The sequence below is a fragment of the Thalassophryne amazonica genome, chromosome 15 (genome assembly GCF_902500255.1).
Source record: "Thalassophryne amazonica chromosome 15, fThaAma1.1, whole genome shotgun sequence".
In the NCBI taxonomy this organism is placed as follows: Eukaryota; Metazoa; Chordata; class Actinopteri; order Batrachoidiformes; family Batrachoididae; genus Thalassophryne; species Thalassophryne amazonica.
Window position 1 is genome coordinate 8,197,058 of NC_047117.1, and position 17,583 is coordinate 8,214,640.

General features: G+C 51.2%; 1 protein-coding gene and 1 long non-coding RNA gene across 2 annotated transcripts in view; one reads left to right on the top strand and one right to left on the bottom strand.

Moving 5' to 3' along the window:
* Positions 1-17,583, bottom strand: part of LOC117525795 (voltage-dependent T-type calcium channel subunit alpha-1I-like) — a 364,422-nt gene that overhangs the window by 161,969 nt on the left and 184,870 nt on the right. The gene's annotated exons all lie outside the window — the stretch shown is intronic.
* Positions 15,789-17,583, top strand: part of LOC117525798 — a 13,792-nt gene continuing 11,997 nt past the window's right edge. The window contains exon 1 of the long non-coding RNA XR_004565148.1: positions 15,789-15,799. This is a non-coding gene — a long non-coding RNA (uncharacterized LOC117525798). The remainder of the gene's footprint in view (positions 15,800-17,583) is intronic.

The window sequence follows — 17,583 nt, forward strand, 5'->3', positions numbered from 1 at the left end:
GTGTGATTCAAGCAGAACTGCCGGGAACTCGACCTTGTGATGTCCGTTTGTGAGACGCTGAGGACCGCGCCTGGGTTTGACACATCGAGCCCGTGAAGCAAGGAAGGGTGAGGACACATGCTGTCAGCACACATTAAAGGTGATTAAGTGTTCGACTAATTGTTGATAGTAACTTGGTGTTTTGTTACGCAGTATACTGGAATTGTGATGAGAATTGTGCAGTTTGCTTCTCACTGCTGTGGCGTGCAGGATAAGTGATCCTCCACTTGTTGTGAGAAGCTGCTCATTTGCATAAAGTTAAAAAAGATACAGACCTGAATGTGTTGCTGATAGCGTGTGTCTTTTGAAAGATATTGTTGTAACTGCTGACTTACCTCACCTCTTCTTTGCTTCACAGAGAGTCGGTTTTGTCGTGTCCACCTGGGGGGTGTTTGGCAGTGGTAGTGAGTCCAGGAACGCCGGGCTTTGATCCTTGCGGGCGCTGGAGAGCGTGCCAACAGTCACTCCACCAGAGGGACGCTGTTTTGTTTTTTACACCTTTATGCACAGTGGGGGTAATAAATATATTGTTTTTGGAACCACTTTTCTGGTTATTTGTAGCGCTGGGTTTCCGTCTGACGCAGGTTCCACTCCTCAACCCGCGTCGACACATAACAGAATCACCCTGTAAATTTTCATCCCCAAACTAACACCTGCATCATATCAGATCTGCTCGTTAGTCTGCTTCTAAAAAGGAGTGAACACACCTTGGAGAGCTTGTTGCACCAAGTGGACTGACATGAATCATGGCTCCAACACGAGAGATGTCAATTTGAAACAAAGGAGAGTATTATCAAACTCTTAAAGAGAGTAAATTCATCACGCAATGTTGCAAAAGATGTGGTTGTTCACAGTCAGCTGTGTCTAAACTCTGGACCAAATACAAACAACATGGGAAGGTTGTTTAAAGGCAAACATACTGGTAGACCAAGGAAGACATCAAGTGTCAAGACAGCAAACTTAAAGCATATGTCTCAAAATCGAAAAATGTACAACAAACAAATGAGGAACGAATGGGAGGAAACTGGAGTCAACGTCTGTGACCGAACTGTAAGAAACCGCCTAAAGGAATGGGATTTTACATACAGAAAAGCTAAACGAAAGGCATCATTAACACCTAAACAGAAAAAAACAAGGTTACAATGGGCTAAGGAAAAGCAATTGTGGACTGTGGATTGTTGGGAAAGTGTAGGAACACGGGGCCACAACAGGGGGCGCAAATGAGCGGACAATGGAGGAAGTCAAATAACACTTTTACTGTTGTGAAACAAGCACAACAACCACAACCGATTATAAACATACAATAAGCTGAATCACAAAGGTGTCATGTGGGCAGGCTCGAAGATAGGGAGACGTCTGTCCAAAGCAGAACCGGAACCACACGATTTCCTCCGCCACCGAACCCCGGGAATACTGGAGCCGCCAAGTCCTGAACTCCCAGGGTGGCCACTGCCTCCGCTTGTCGGATCCGGTACCTGCTGGCGAGGAACAGAAACAGTCAGATGTGGGTGCGCCTGCACCCAGCAACACGTAAGGTGGAAAACCACCTCCACCTCTCGTCAGGGAAAAACACTGTAGTGCAGGAATGTGAGTACTTATCCAAAATACAGTCTCCTGCTGTTCTTTTCTCTTTCTGTGTAAAGGCCAAAAAGTATTTAACGGTCAAAAGATAATCTGTTTGGCTGGATTCGTTACCTCCTTGGTAGAGCGATATCTCGGCAGAGAAGTGGAGATGACGTCTTGCAGATATACCGCTGCGGATCAGAAGATTGGTAACAGCTGTCGCAGGTGACAGCTGTCACCCCGGCTGCTCCTGTGAGATGGCAGCGCCCTCTGGTGCCTGGAGCCCGCACTCCAGGCAGGGTGCCCTCTGGTGTGGTGGGCCAGCAGTACCTCCTCTTCAGCGGCCCACACAACAGGACCCCCCCTCAACGGGCGCCTCCTGGTGCCCGACCAGGCTTGTACGGGTGGCGGAGGTAGAAAAATCGGCCAGGAGGGCCGGGTCCAGGATGAAGCTCCTCTTCACCCAGGAGTGTTCTTCGGGGCCGTACCCCTCCCAGTCCACCAAATACTGGAAGCCCCGGCCCATCCTTCGGACATCCAAAGCCGGCGCACAGTCCAAAGCCGGCTCGCCATCGATGATCCGGGCAGGAGGTGGTGCCGGGCCCAGAGTACAGATGGGTGAGGTGTGATGTGGCTTAATCCGGGACACATGGAAAACGGGATGGATCCGCAGTGAGGCCGGAAGCTGAAGCCTCACTGCGGCTGGACTGATGACCTTGAGGATCGTAAACGGACCCGATATACCGTTCCTGCAATTTAGGGGAGTCCACTTGGAGGGGAATGTCCTTAGTAGACAACCACACTTCTTGCCCTGGCCGATACGTAGGGGCCGGGGGCCGCCGACGGTCTGCATGGGCCTTCGTCCTCATCCGGGCCCTCAGCAAAGCAGAATGGGCGGCACGCCACACCCGTACGGCACTTCCGCAGGTGGGCCTGGACCGAGGGCACACCGACCTCTCCCTCAACCACCGGAAACAAAGGAGGTTGGTACCCCAGACACACCTCAAAAGGGGAGGAGGCCGGTGGCTGACGACACCTGGCTTTATGGGCATACTCGATCCAGGCCAGATGGGTACTCCAGGCCGCCGGATACGCGACCGTCACGCAACGCAGGGCCTGTTCCACCTCCTGATTGGCCCGTTCTGCTTGCCCGTTGGTCTGGGGATGATACCCGGATGAGAGACTCACCGTGGCCCGCAGTTCACGGCAGAAGCTCCTCCAGACTTGCGAGGAGAACTGGGGACCGCGATCGGAGACAATGTCTGTGGGAATCCCATGCAGCCGGACGACGTGGGTGGACCAGGAGGTCCGATGTCTCCTGGGCCGTCGGGAGCTTCGGGAGGGCCACGAAGTGGGCCGCCTTGGAGATCGGTCCACTATCGTGAGGATGGTGGTGTTGCCCTGGGACGGCGGGAGGCCCGTGACAAAATCCAGGCCGATGTGGGACCAGGGGCGATGGGGCACGGGCAGCGGCTGGAGCAGTCCCGAAGCCCTGCGATGATCGGCCTTGCCCCTGGCGCAGGTGGTGCAGCCTGAGATATAATCCCGGACGTCGGCCTCTAGGGACGCCCACCAGAAGCGCTGCCGGACAACTGCCACGGTTCTTCGCACCCCTGGATGACAGGAGAGCTTAGAGCCGTGACAGAAGTCCAGGACTGCAGCCCTAGCCTCTGGTGGGACGTAGAGTCTGTTCTTCGGCCCAGTTCTGGGGTCCGGGCTTCGTGCCAGGCCTCCCGGACGGTTCTCTCTACGTCCAGGTGAGGGTGGCCACGATAGTGGACTCCGGGATGATGGGTTCCGGTGGATCCGACAACTCCGTTTGACTTCATCTTCATGTACCCGGAACAAGGCATCCGATCTCTGGTTTTGGTCCCGGACGGTAGGTGATCCGGAAGTCAAAATGGCCGAAGAACAGTGACCAGTGGGCTTGCCTGGGGTTCAGCCGCTTGGAGGTCCTGATATACTCCAGGTTCCGGTGGTCAGTGAAAAACCGTGAATGGCACGGACGTTCCCTCCAACGATGTCTCCACTCTCAAGAGCCTCTTTCACCGCAAGGAGTTCTCGATTGCCGACGTCATAGTTCCGTTCGGCCGGGGGTCAACCTGCGGGAAAAGTAGGCACACGGGTGAAGGACCTTATCGGTCTTCCCGCTCTGGGAAAGCACAGCTCCTATCCCTGAGTCTGAGGCGTCCACTTCAACCACTAACTGGCGACTAGGATCGGGCTGCACCAGAACGGGTTGCAGACGAGAAGCGCCGTTTCAAACTCCTTGAACGCGGCATCGCAACGATCCGACCAGGTGAAGGGGACTTTGGGGAGGTCAGGGCTGTCAGGGGGCTAACTACCTGACTGTAGCCCTTAATGACCTCCTGTAGAAATTAGCAAAGCCGAGGAACTGTTGCAGCTTCCTACGACTGGTGGGTTGGGGCCAGTCTCTCACCGCCGCGACGTTGGCCGGATCAGGAGCGACGGAGTTAGGGGAGATGATAAACCCCAGGAAGGACAAAGAAGTGCGGTGGAACTCGCACTTCTCGCCCTTCACAAACAGTCGGTTCTCCAACAACCGCTGCAGGACCTGACGTACATGCCGGACATGGGTCTCAGGATCCGGAGAAAAGATGAGTATATCGTCTAGATATACGAAGACGAATCGGTGCAGGAAATCCCGCAAGACATCATTAACTAATGCTTGGAACGTCGCGGGGGCGTTGTAAGACCGAACGGCATGACCAGGTACTCAAAGTGACCTAAGGAGGTGTTAAATGCCGTCTTCCACTCGTCTCCCTTCCGGATCCGAACCAGGTGATACGCATTTCTAAGATCTAGCTTAGTGAACATTTGGGCTCCATGCAGGGGCGTGAACACTGAATCCAACAAGGGCAATGGGTATCGGTTACGAACCGTGATTTCGTTCAGCCCCCTGTAATCAATGCATGGACGTAGTCCGCCATCCTTTTTTCCCACAAAAAGAAACCTGCACCCATCGGGGAAGTGGAATTCCGGATCAACCCGGCAGCTAAGAGTCCTGGATGTAGGTCTCCATTGATTCGCGCTCAGGTCGTGAGAGGTTGTACAGCCTGCTGGATGGAAACTCAACGCCTGGAACCAAATCAATGGCACAATCGTACGGACGGTGCGGGGGGAAGGGTGAGCGCCAGATCCTTGCTGAACACGTCCACAAGGTCATGGTACTCCACCGGCACCGTCCCGAGATTGGGCGGGACTCTGACCTCCTCCTTAGCCTGGGAACCGGGAGGAACCGAGGAACCTAAACATACCCGATGGCAGGTCTCGCTCCACTGAACCACTACCCCCGGATGGCCAATCGATCCGGGGATTGTGTTTTAACATCCAGGGGAACCCGAGAATCACGCGGGAGGGTGGCAGGAGTCACAAAAAACTCGATCTCCTCCCGGTGGTTCCCTGACACCACCAGAGTTACTGGAGGTGTCTTATGTGTGATTAAAGGGAGTAGGGAGCCATCTAGTGCCCGTACTTGCACAGGTGAAGTAAGTGCCACCAGAGGGAGCCCTGCCTCCCTGGCCAATTTGCTGTCTAGCAAATTCCCCTCAGAGCCCGTGTCCACCAGTGCTGGGGCCTGAAGGGTAAATCCTCATAAAGGATTGTAACTGGGAGTCGTGTGGCAATATGGGTGTGTCCCACGTGAATGTCTCGGCCCACCCCTAGCCCAGTTTCTAGGGGCGGGCGTTGGTGTTTAACCGCTCGGGGCAGTCCCTTACCTCCGCGGACCAGCCTCCTCTGTCTATCTGGGGGTCTAAATGTGGCCCTGCTCGTGTCCATAGCTTCGTCAGCAGGGGGAGCTGTACCACACGGAGCGTAGGGGCCGTGGAGCGTGGGGAGGGCGGAGCTCGGTCGGAACCGGAAGGGAGAGGGACGGCGCGTGCCCGGCCACGCCCTTCGTCTCGTTCCCGACGGCGTTCTTCTAACCGATTGTCTAATCGTATAACCAGATCAATAATCCCATCTAAGTCCCGTGGTTCGTCCTTAGCCACCAGGTGCTCCTTTAGGACCAACGACAGTCCGTTTACGAAGGCGGCGCGGAGGGCAGTGCTATTCCAGCCGGACCTCGCAGCCGCGATGCGGAAGTCGACTGCATAGGCAGCTGCGCTCCGGCGCCCCTGTCTCATCGACAGCAGCACGGCTGAAGCGGTCTCTCCTCTATTAGGGTGATCGAACACTGTTCTGAACTCCCTCACAAACCCATCATATGTCTGAAGGAGCCGTGAATTCTGCTCCCAGAGCGCTGTAGCCCAAGCGCGTGCCTCACCGCGAAGCAGATTTATTACATAAGCTATCTTGCTGGCATCAGTCGCGTACATGACAGGATGTTGTGCGAAGACGAGCGAGCACTGCATAAGGAAGTCCGCGCACGTCTCCACACAACCTCCGTACGGCTCTGGAGGGCTTATGTATGCTTCCGGGGAAGGTGGGAGGGGTCGTTGAACGACCTGTGGAACGTCACTGTTACGCACAGGGTCGACAGGAGGGAGAGCCGCAGCAGCGCCCTGAGGGCGCGCTTCCACCTGCGCGGCGAGAGCCTCCACCCTGCGGTTAAGGAGGACGTTCTGCTCGGTCATTAAATCCAACCGAGCCGTGAAAGCGGTGAGGATTCGCTGCAACTCACAGATCATTCCTCCTGTGGACGCCTGTGCGCCCTGTTCTTCCATTGGCCGTTCAACAGCCGGTTGACCGCCCCTCGGGGTCCATGACGTTGGCCGAGATATCCTGTTGGGAAAGTGTAGGAACACGGACCCACAACAGGGGGCGCAAATGAACGGACAATGGAGGAAGTCAAATAACACTTTTACTGTTGTGAAACAAGCACAACAAACACAACCGATTATAATAACAGACAATAAGCCGAATCACAAAGGTGTCATGTGGGCAGGCTCGAAGATAGGAGACGTCTGTCCAAAGCAGAACCGGAACCACACGATTTCCTCCGCCACCGAACCCCGGGAATACTGGAGCCGCCAAGTCCCGAACTCCCAGGTGGCCACTGCCTCCGCTTGTCGGATCCGGTACTGCTGGTGAGGAACAGAAACAGTCAGATGTGGGTGCGCCTGCACCCAGCAACACGTAAGGTGGAAAACCACCTCCACCTCTCGTCAGGAAAAACACTGTAGTGCAGGAATGTGAGTACTTATCCAAAATACAGTCTCCTGCTGTTCTTTTCTCTTTCTGTGTAAAGGCAAAAAGTATTTAACGGTCAAAAGACAATCTGTTTGGCTGGATTCGTTACCTCCTTGGTAGAGCGATATCTTGGCAGAGAAGTGGAGATGACGTCTTGCAGATATACCGCTGCGGATCAGAAGATTGGTAACAGCTGTCGCAGGTGACAGCTGTCACCCCGGCTGCTCCTGTGAGATGGCAGCGCCCTCTGGTGCCTGGAGCCCGCACTCCAGGCAGGGTGCCCTCTGGTGGTGGTGGGCCAGCAGTACCTCCTCTTCAGCGGCCCACACAACATGGATGACTGGATGAAAGTCATATTCAGTGATGAATCTCGAATCTGCATTGGGCAAGGTGATGATGCTGGAACTTTTGTTTGGTGCCTTTCCAATGAGATTTATAAAGATGACTGCCTGAAGAGAACATGTAAATTTCCACAGTCATTGATGATATGGGGCTGCATGTCAGGTAAAGGCACTGGGGAGATGGCTGTCATTACATCATCAATAAATGCACAAGTTTATGTTGATATTTTGGACAATTGAAAGGATGTTTGGGGATGATGAAATCATTTTTCAAGATGATAATGCATCTTGCCATAGAGCAAAAACTGCAAAAACATTCCTTGCAAAAAGACACATAGGCTCAATGTCATGGCATAGGGTCAATGTCAATGAGCAGATCTGATTTGATGCAGGTCTTAATTTGGGGGATGAAAATTTACAGGGTGATTCCATAATTTTTTCCTCAGAATTGAGTGATTACATATTTTTTTCCTCTGCTTGGTCTAAAAAAGTAACCGTTACTGACTGCCACAATCTTTTTTTCTTGATTTCTTATAGTGTTTCTTAAAGCCAGAAAGTTGCCATTTGAAATGACTTTAGTTTTGTGTCATGTCTGTGATCTGCTTTTTTTCTACAAAATTAAACAACTGAATGAACATCCTCTGAGGCCGGTGATTCCATAATTTTTGCCAGGGGTTGTAACATACTATACCAGTATGCTAGCCATAAGAAAGGGAAAATAAGTGCGTCTTAAGTCTGGACTTGAAAGTCTCTACAGAATCTGACTGTTTCATTGATGCAGAGAGATCATTCCACAGAACAGGGGCACAATATAAGTAAGCTCTGTGATCCGCAGACTTTTTATTCACCTTAGGGACACAAAGTAGTCCTGCATCCTGAGAACGCAGAGCCCAGGCCGGTACATAGGGTTAAATTAGGTCAGCTAGGTAAGGAGGTGCCAGTCCATGAATAATTTTATAGGTTAGTAGCAGAACCTTCCTGTCACAGGGACAGGAAGCCAGTGAAGAAAAGCCAAAATGGGTGTAATGTGGTCAAACTTTCTGCTTCCTGTCAAAAGTCTGGCAGCAGCATTTTGAACCGTTTGGAGACCCCTAACGCTGGACTGTGGTAAACCAGAAAATTGAATGTTGCATTAGTCCAATGTAGAAGAGACAAATGCATGAATCAGGGTCTCAGCATCAGCCATAGACAGGATATTTGTGATATTTTAATTTGAAAGTATAATTTGCAATAATTTATTGACTGCATTGCACTTTAAAAAGAGACTTGTTGGTGTAACCTAAAGAAAAGCTTAATTTGATCATTTGCATTTGAATACATTTATCCAAAGTAAGTTAAATGACATGAGTCGGGTTGTTATATGCACAACATTCCGTATGCATGTAATATTAAAAAAATGTTGGACCAACCTAAAAAATGCTTTATTTGGTAACACATTAAAAGAACTGTGTTCATGCAAATTATGTGAACATTTAATATTTAAACCACTTTATTCCAGGATGTACAGTTAATCTGTTGATACAAATAAAGCTTTAAATTATTAATTCATTTGATCTGGCAGTTACATATGCAATATGGTGCATATAACCACCTGACTGTGCTTCTGGGACTCTTTGCACTTTTTTTTCTGTGCATGCATTGCTTTATTTATTTTTTGGACACTTCATTTACTTTGTGCAGCACTGAACCAATGATGTCAGTTATGCACAGCTGAATTAGTTTCCACCACCCCCCCCACCCCCCCCCCCCCCCCCCCCCCCCCCCCACACACACACTGTTTTTGACAGTTAGTTGGATTACTAAAAAACACTTCAGTCTCTACAAAATCTGGTGAAAACATTTGTTATATCCACAGGAGGAATGTTTCAAATTTTGGATTTTGGATGTGGTTTCTGGGTCTTTTTATTAGTTTCCTTGGTTACCTTGTTTCCTTGGTAAAATTGAGTATTTTTTGTGTTTTGAATCAAAGAGTGTAAAGTTTTCATTGCGAGCTAGAACTGAGTTCTAATGTTGCCTTTCAGAAACTCCACATCAAAACGGTACCAGCACAAACCAAATCGCACGCACTCGCGCTCACACTCAGGCTCGCACACCAGCTCTGCATGAATAGCTGAGGACATTTAGATGGATGAAAATCAGGAAAATTTGTAGCGGAGCGAGCGATTTGGAGCCAGATGTAGATCGGTTCAATCAACATGTATCTTCTGTGACGGGCTGCACATTTGATCTTGTTCGCTTTATCAGCTTTGATGTATATTTTGTTGTGTGGGCCGCCCGAAGGAATCAATCAAGGAATCAAGGAAATTTTATTGTCATATGCACAGAACAGAAGAACATCTTCCCTGCACAATGAAATGTGGCTACTGCATTTAACCCATCCTATTTGCCAGTAGGAGCAGAGGTCGCCATTAGGCGCCCGGGGACCAGCTCCAGATGTACATCCCTGCCTTGGTCAACAGCAGGGCTGAGCAAACCAACACCGACCCATAACAAACAACACACACAACACACAACACATAGGCCCGGCCCGGTACATAAAACATATATATGAAAGCAAAACACGAGGGAAAAGGAGAAGAAAAAAAAAAAAACCCTCATAGCTGCTGCATTACACAGCGGCAATGAGGAAAAAAAAAAATCCCATCAGCACAAAAAACAATAATCACAGAGACAAAACAAGGACACAGGACGACAACCGAGAGTTGAAAGGACCAGTTTATCAGAACACTCCGGAAGGCAGCCAGTTCGGCGCTGTCAACGGCCTTGTCTGACAGTCTGGAGGGGGAAGGGAACAGCCCTGCGCAGGCTGAGAAAGTCCTGGACAGTTCACAGTTCACGTCAGAGCTGGAGAAGCTGAGGGGAGGGGGGAAGACCAGGGAGCGAGGCTTAAGTGTTGATCTTCTGAGGAGGTTCTTATCACAGCGACCTTGAAGTGCAGCTGTATTTGGGGAAGCCAAATGAATAGCCAGATTAACAGACGCCTGAAACATTCCACAGTTCTGAGAACAGAGTGGCTCTCAATGCATCTGAAATGTAGAATGTGGTCTTCACAGACGGTCATAGCGGGTTTCCAGGGCTGCGATCTTCCTCGAGATGTCATCCAACGCGCGGTTAACCCCCGCCGACTGCGCAGCCACTGCCTTCCCAATCGAATCAATCATATAGGGCAGCTTGGAACGACCAATCAAAGCTGCTTCCACTTTCTTGATTTTCCGGTAAACCAGCAGAGTGCCCGCTCCACACATCAGAAAGCCGGTCACCACCAAGCCGAATATGTACACATCTTCGACGTCCTCCACAGAAAGCATGTAAAGGCACATGACCTGCCATCTCCTCCACGAGTCCATCACGTAACCCATCACATGCGTCCCAGCAGGACAGGTCGGGTCCTCCGCTCCCGAAGGTCTTGAAGAAAAAATAGTGTCAATTGCATTCAGAGACCACTTTAACAGATCCATTTTTGTCATTTCCAGAAGAGCAAAGCTGCAGCCTCACAGACAACACGCCACAAAAGCAGGAAAGATAAGGAGGGAGGGAGAAGAGAAAAGTGCGTCCGTCTCGGTCGAGTGCAAGCTGGCAAAAAAAAAAAAAGAGGAGGTACTGCTGGCCAACACCAGAGGGCGCTCTGCCTGTAGTCGGGCTTCAGGCACCAGAGGGCGCAGTTCGCCGCCAGGGACCCTGACAGCTGTCCTTCATCATCTCATCTAGCCATCCATAAAAGCCTGGAGAAGACACCACACCCCTGCCGAGAAATCATCTGACATTCTCAGGTAAACTCTCAGCCGTCTTTGTCTGTTTCAGCTAAGCTTATTGTTGCAACGTACTTTGCTGCTAAGCTCGAAAAGCTGTACTTTATATTCTGAGTTTGCAGACGTTTCAGTACACTTGCAGCTGGTCAGGAGGAGTTGGCGTTTCCACTCCTCAGCTGTTAAGTGAAATCAGGATCTGCACGACTGTGACATTGTGAGAAGTGGGAGGTGGTGTTTTTCTCCCTTCATTATCAGAACTCTGCTGACTGTTTGCTGGGTGTGTGCACACACCCACCCTTGACTGTTTCTGCTCCCTGCCAGCAGTACCCGATCTGAGAGCTGGAGACGGTGGCCACCTGGTGACTCGGGACTTGGCGGCTCCGGTGTGTTCCAGATCCATTGGCGGTGGAAATCGTGTGGGTCCCGGCTCTTATCTGGACAGGCGTCTTCTATCCTCGAGTCTGCCCACATGACACCAACTGTACAAATTGACTGTAGTATTGAATTGTATCCGTATTCGTTGTGCACATTTCACAACATTAAAAGTGTTACTCTTTATTTCCATTGACTGTTCATTTACGCCCCCTGTTGTGGGTCCGTGTCATTACACTTTCACACAACAGGATTTCTCGGCCAACTGTCATGGATCCTGAGGGGCATCAACCATTGAGTGAACCACCAATGGAAACGCAGCAGGCACAGGGACCAGCAGGAGGCGTACTAGGTGAGCTGCAGCAAATTCTAACCGCCTTCACTGCTCGGTTGGATTTGGTAACCGAGCAGAACGTAATCCTCAATCGGAGGATGGAGGCTCTCACTGCTCAGGTGGAAGCGCACGCACAGGGCGCTGCTGCGGCACCTCCTCCTGCTGCCCGAGTGCCAGATACAGATATTCCAGTGGCCGTTCAACGAACCCTCCCCCCCGTCCCCTGAAGCATACATAAGTCCTCCTGAGCCATATGGAGGCTGTGTCAAAATGTGCGCTGATTTTTTAATGCAGTGTTCGCTCGTCTTTTCACAGCGTCCGGTCATGTACGCGTCTGATGCTAGCAAGGTGGCTTATGTGGTGAATCTGCTTCGAGGAGAGGCACGTGCCTGGGCTACGGCACTTTGGGAGCAGAACTCACGGCTCCTTACTACATACACTGGGTTTGTGCGGGAGTTCAAACAAGTGTTTGATCATCCTAACAGAGGCGAGACCGCTTCGAACGTGCTGCTGTCGATGAGACAGGGGCGTCGGAGCGCAGCCGAATATGCAGTCAACTTCTGCATCGCAGCAGCAAGGTCCGGCTGGAATAACGTTGCGCTCCGCGCCGCCTTCGTAAGCGGACTGTCTCCGGTCCTGAAGGAGCATTTGCTGGCGAAGGATGAGCCGCAGGATTTAGATGGGATTATCGATTTCGTTATACGGCTTGACAACCGACTAGAAGAACATCGCCGGGAGCGAGGCGAGGGGCGTGGCCGGGCACGAGCCGTCCCTCTTCCTTCTGGGTCCGAACGGATGTCGTCGTCCGCCCGCTCCACTGCCAGAGCCCTCCGTGAGGCGACAGCTCCCCCTGCTGACGAAGCTATGGACACGAGCAGGGCTAAAGTAAAATTAGAAGACAGACAAAGGAGGCTGGCCCGTGGGGAGTGTTTTTTCTGCAGCTCGAGTGAGCACATACAGAGAAATTGCCCCAAACGGTCAAAACTACAATGCCTGCCCTTAGAGACTGGGCTAAGGGTGGGCCATAACACTCACGAGGGGAAATCCCACAAATCCACACGAATCCCAGTTACGATCCTAAGTTGGGATTTAACCCTTCATGCCCCAGCACTGGTGGACACGGGGTCAGAGGGGAATCTGCTGGATAGCAGATGGGCAAAGGAGGTTGGGCTCCCTCTAGTGGCCTTACCGTCACCATTGTCGGTGCGGGCACTAGATGGCACCCTACTTCCACTAATCACACATCAGACACAGCCAGTGACAATGGTTGTGTCTGGAAATCACAGGGAGGAGATTGTGTTTTATGTAACACCTTCTACCTCCCGAGTGATTCTGGGTTTTCCATGGGTGTTAAAACACAATTGCCGGATTGATTGGCCGTCTGGGGTTGTGACGCAGTGGAGTGAAACCTGCCACTGAGAGTGTTTAGGATCCTCGGTTCCACCCGGTGTGACAGCTAAAGAGGAGGTTTTAGTCCCTCCCAATCTGGCGGCGGTGCCAGCTGAGTACCATGATCTTGCTGACGTCTTCAGCAAAGATCTGGCACTCACGTTGCCCCCACACCGTCCGTATGATTGTGCCATTGATTTGATACCGGGCGATGAGTACCCGTCCAGCAGGCTGTACAACCTCTCAAGTCCGGAACGCAAATCAATGGAGACCTACATCCGGGACTCGTTAGCTGCCGGGTTGATCCAGAACTCCACCTCCCCGATGGGTGCTGGTTTCTTTTCTGTGGGCAAGAAGGATGGCGGACTCTGTCCATGCATTGATTACAGAGGGCTGAACGAGATCACGGTTCGCAACTGATACCCGTTGCCCCTTCTGGATTCGGTGTTCACGCCCCTGCATGGAGCCCAAATATTTACAAAGCTGGATCTTAGAAATGCGTATCACCTGGTTCGGATCCGGAAGAGAGACGAGTGGAAGACGGCGTTTAACACCCCGTTAGGTCATTTTGAGTACCTGGTCATGCCGTTCGGTCTCACCAATGCGCCCGCGACGTTCCAAGCCTTGGTTAATGACGTCTTGCGGGACTTCCTGCATCGGTTTGTCTTCGTATATCTAGACGATATACTCATCTTCTCCCCAGATCCTGAGACCCATGTCAAGCATGTATGTTGTGTGGGCTGCCAGAAGAGGAGGTACTGCTGGCCCACCACCAAAGGGCGCCCTGCCTGAAGTGCGGGCTTCAGGCATGAGAGGGCGCTGCCGCCACGGACACAGCCGGGAGTGACAGCTGTCACTCATTAATTCCTGACAGCTGTCACTCATTCTTCATCATCGCACTCCATAAAACCCAGACGTCATCTCCACCTCATCGCCGAGATATCGTACTTCATTGGAGGTAATATCCTCAGCCGTTTGTGTTACAATATAATTTGTATATTGTGAGTGTTTGCAGGAGTACCGGTACCTCTGTCGGTGGAAGCTGAGAGAGCGCTGGAAGGCACTCTTTTCCCCTGAGGAATCATTGCGGTACTCTGCAAGTTTCTGAGTGAGAGGTGGAGGTGGCATTCCCACCGTTGTTGTTACTGGGTGTGCACACACCTACACTTGACTGTCTTTGTTCTCGCCAGCAGTACCAGATCCGACAGTTGGGGACGGTGATCACCTGGGAATTCGGGACTTGGCGGCTCCAGTATTCACCAGGTTCGGTGGCGGCGGAAATCGTGTGGTTCCGGCTCTTCTCAGGGCAGACGTCTTCTATCCTCGAGCCTGCCTACACGTCACCTTTGTGGATTGACTGTAATCTTATTCTGAGATTGTCTGTATGTTTGTTGTGCTCCTTCACAACATTAAATTGTTACTTTTTGGCTCATCTATTGACCGTTCATTTGCGCCCCCTGTTGTGGGTCCGTGTCACTACACTTTCACAACACATGTACGTCAGATCCTGCAGCGGTTGTTGGAGAACCGGCTGTTTGTGAAGGGCGAGAAGTGTGAGTTCCACCGCACTTCTTTGTCCTTCCTGGGGTTTATAATCTCCTCCAACTCCATCGCCCCTGATCCCGCCAAGGTTGCGGCGGTGAGAGATTGGCCCCAACCAACAAGCTGCAACAGTTCCTCGGTTTTGCAAACTTCTATCGGAGGTTCATTAAGGGCTACAGTCAGGTTGTTAGCCCCCTGACAGCCCTGACCTCCACTAAAGTCCCCTTCACCTGGTCGGATCAGTGCGAAGCCGCGTTCAAGGAGTTGAAACAGCGGTTTTCAACTGCACCAGTTCTGGTGCAGCCTAACCCTGATCGCCAGTTTATTGTCGAAGTGGATGCCTCTGACTCAGGGATAGGAGCCGTGCTGTCCCAGAGTGGGGAGTCCGATAAGGTACTCCATCCTTGTGCCTATTTTTCCCGCAGGTTGACCCCGGCTGAAAGGAACTATGACGTCGGCAATCGGGAACTTCTGGCAGTGAAAGAGGCTCTTGAGGAGTGGAGAAACCTTCTGGAGGGAGCCTCGGTTCCCTTCACGGTTTTCACGGACCATCGGAACCTGGAATACATCCGGACCGCCAAGCGTCTGAACTCCAGGCAAGCCCGTTGGTCACTTCTTTGGTCGGTTTGACTTCCAGATCACGTATCGCCCCGGGACTAAAAACCAACAGTCCGATGCACTGTCCCGGGTGCATGAAGAGGAAGTCAGGCCAGAGCTGTCAGATCCACCGGACACCATCATCCCCGAGTCCACTGTCGTCGCAACCCTCACCTGGGACGTGGAGAAGACCGTCCGGGAGGCCCTGACACGACACCTGGACCCCGGAGATGGACCTAAAGACCGGCTGTACGTCCCACCAGAGGCCAGGGCTGCGGTCTTGGACTTCTGTCACGGTTCGAAGCTCTCCTGTCACCCAGGGGTGCGTAGAACCGTGGCAGTGGTCCAGCAGCGCTTCTGGTGGGCGTCGATGGAGACCGACGTCCGGGAGTACGTCCAGGCCTGCACCACCTGTGCCAGGGGCAAGGCTGACCATAAGAAGGCCCAAGGACTCCTCCAGCCGCTGCCGGTGCCTTGTCACCCCTGGTCCCACATAGGCCTGGACTTCGTCACGGGTCTCCCTGCGTCCCAGGGTATGATGACCATCCTGATGATAGTGGACCGGTTCTCCAAGGCGGCCCACTTCGTGGCCCTCCCGAAGCTCCTGACGGCCCAGGAGACTGCTGACCTCCTGGTCCACCATGTCATGCGTCTGCATGGTATCCCCACGAACGTAGTCTCGGATCGTGGTCCGCAGTTTTCCTCGCAAGTCTGGAGGAGTTTCTGCAGGGAACTGGGGGCCACCGTGAGCCTCTCGTCCGGGTACCACCCTCAAACCAATGGACAGGCAGAGCAGACGAATCAAGACCTGGAGCAAACTCTGCGGTGTGTCACCTCCGCACACCCGACGGACTGGAGTCAACATGGGGATCATAGACAAAGGCGCTCAGCCAGATAGACTCAAAAAATGCCAGCTGATCAAAGGCTCAGACACTCACCTGAAGCTCCCTGTGCACAGAGACCAAACCTGGATGCTGCTCACGGTTTGATATCCAAATACACACATGTGGCAACAGTTTTCCAGGCAGATCCAAGTGGCAATTTGACAATAACACAACATTAAAAATTTAACCACACCATCTCGCTTCAGAGCTGTCAATGTTTGTCAAAGTAACAATCTTGTTATTCCACAATACACGTCAAAAATGTCTGATACACATAACCGCAGCACACTATATGAGCCATTTTCCCAAAAAGGGATAGGTTTGGTTGGAACCAATACTGCTTCCAAAACTTGATTTTCATGAGATTTGGCGCAATCTTGTAGTACAGCATAAAACATGACTGGTACAGGTTCAAGATCCAGAGCCAGTTTATTCCTCCCCTATTTTTCTCAAAATTATGAAATGGGACATTTTCTATCAGTGTCTCAAATAATCAAACCAGATACACTGAGTGAGAACACAAACAGAAACACAGAAAACAGTGTGCTGAGTCCAAAGTTGTTACTCAAAGTTCACGAACAGTCCAACATTAAAGGCAGGGAGTCGGTCAGCATTGCAACGGTGCTCATGGGGGGGTTAAGTTTCACATGTCAACATATCGCTCTTCAAGACAAAAAAATGAGGGGAGGGGGAGCAAGTTGAAAAGGGACAGGAACTCAGTTTAGCACATGTGCACACCACAGAGTGTGATGCAATTTAACATAAGGACTTTTAAATTCTGAAAGTATGTAAGATAGATAAATAAACACATAGGCTGGCAAGTTGGTGCAGTAGTTAACACTGTTGCCTGACAGCAAGAAGGTCCTAGGATCGGTTCCTGCCTGAGCAGTTCTCTGTGAAGTGATCTCCCTGTGCCAATAAAACAGTCAGATTCTGTAGAGACTTTCAAATCCAGACTTAAGACGCATTTATTTTCCCTTTCGTATGGCTAGCATACTGGTATAGTATGGTACTATGCTTCCTACCCTACCCCAAATCACAGCAATGTTGCCTCAAGGCGCTTCACACAAGTAAGATCTAACATTGCCAACCCCCAGAGCAAGCACACAGGTGACAGTGGTAAGGAAAACTCCCTCTGATGATCTGAGGAAGAAACCTCAAGCAGACAAGACTCAAAGGGGTGACCCTCTGCTTGGGCCATGCTATCGACACAATTAACAATACAGGAAATAATACAGGAAATTTTGGGAGATTCTGGCAGTCCATGCTGGTGCACAAGATGGGAGGTTTGCAGAAGGAAACACCCACTCCCATCTCTGGATGGAGCAGCACCTTAAACAGAGAGGAAAAAAAAAACAGAATCAGGCAGCAGAAAGACAACAAATACAGTATAATTTATCAGCTTTTTGCAACAAGAAAAACAGAAGAAATAATAAGGTGATTGCCGGCCACTAGCCCGAAGCTTCACTAAAAGACCCAGACTTTAGATAAAGTTGAGGCTTTTTAAATTCATGTTATTAGTAAATGGAGCGGGACTCGGCCTCAACTTTATCTAAAGTCTGGGTCTGTCAGTGAAGTTTAGGACTAGTGGCTGGCGATCGCCTTTGTATTTCTTCTCC